The sequence below is a fragment of the Pteropus vampyrus genome, unplaced genomic scaffold (genome assembly GCF_000151845.1).
Source record: "Pteropus vampyrus isolate Shadow unplaced genomic scaffold, Pvam_2.0 Scaffold329, whole genome shotgun sequence".
In the NCBI taxonomy this organism is placed as follows: domain Eukaryota; kingdom Metazoa; phylum Chordata; class Mammalia; order Chiroptera; family Pteropodidae; genus Pteropus; species Pteropus vampyrus.
In genome coordinates, this window is record NW_011889110.1 from 17281 (window position 1) to 18966 (window position 1686).

Genomic DNA, 1686 nt, shown 5'->3' on the forward strand with positions numbered 1-1686 from the left:
GGTCTGCTTCGTTCTCCTTGCCCTGGGAGATGAGTATAACATGCTCAGAAACATTTATTGATAGGACATTGTGCATTTATGCTTTGGTCCCGTTTTAGGTGTATGGGGATTTTAAACAAAAAAGAAGTTTAGAGAAAAGGGAGGCAACAGGGAGGTGATGGAAAGGAGAGACGGGGAGGAAGAAAATACAGCTGCCCTACATTAAATTCCTTCCTCACCATTACAAGTTTTTTTGGGAGTGGAAAGGGACAAATAACTTAAGAAAGGGAAAATCGAATGCTGGATAGCTGTAGATGTAGGGATCAAAACGGCTTCTGATACTTTGATAGGATTTAGATGGCTAGTGTGAAAGACAAAACTAAGTCTGCGACACAATTGTTAAAAGCTCTTTATTCACAGACTTTTGGTGAGGGTACCCATCTACTGTTGATTTTATGTCAGCAGAGGTTCAAATGTGTTAGCAAGGAGAGTAAGTTTTATACAGTAACAAGTGAGAACACTGAGACAGTCTTTGATTGGCAAGCATTCTACTCTGGTGGGATTTTTTTTTGACGCTGGAGAATCTAATTGGTCTTCAGGGAACTTTGGAGGTCATTGCTGCAATGGACATAAGCGAGCGGTGTAAGGACATTCAAAGGCAAAGGCAGAAGAACTGCCTTAGAGTGTTGGGGGTCTTTGGAATTTTGAGGGACCAGCCATTTCTTGTAACAAGTAGATCAATCGTGTTCTTTTTTTCCTGTGTATTCAAACTGTTATAATTGTCCCAAAATGCCTGCTGCCTGCCATGACAGGTAGTTTGTCACAAGCAAATGGTGGACACCATTCCAGCACGGAAAACAACATATTTGAAGTCATGAGGTGACAATTAACAAACAGTATTTCTACTTAAAAAGTGAGAAGATGTCCCTGGTGAAAGAAGATGAGAAATGAAACTTGTCCTACAGAAGATGAATTCTGAATATCTAATATTGAAAACTGAATTTGATGGAATAGAACTTGAGTCTGTGGTGGAGTTTTGCACTTGGTAATTTGATAAAGCTCACCCCTCCATCTCACTTTTACAAGATATGCTTTTCATTGGAATTTTGCCCTATATTCAGAGCTAGAATTTGAACAATTATCATTTTGATATCAAACCTCTAATTGGAAACTTTTTCTAAGTGTTTCCTTCAGAAAACCACTTATTGTTAGAGGAAATCCCCTATCAAATAGCATCTATATATCCTTCACAAAGACCCCTTCTTCTGCAGGGCCCTATACAAAGCATCCTTCACCTGAGCATTTCTCAGACTGTAGATGAGAGGATTCAGTAATGGGTTAAAGAGACTGTGAAAAAGAGACAGTATTTTCTCTGGCTCTTCTCGTTGCTTGGAAGATGGGACCATATAAACCATGATAGCTATGCCAAAGAAGAGTCCGACCACGCAGAGGTGAGAGGAACAGGTGGAGAAGGCCTTTCTGCGGCCGTCCTTTGACTGGATCTGTAGGATGGCCCAGAGGATGCGTGTGTAGGAGACGAGCATTAGGCAGAGGGGCCCTACTAAGACAAACATGGAAGTAGCAAGGATGACCACTTTGTTGATCCATGTATCAACACAGGCCAGCTTGAGGACAGACAGAATTTCACAGAAGAGGTGGTCCACTTCCCTGGATCCACAGAAGAACAACCTTAGAAGGAGAATCATA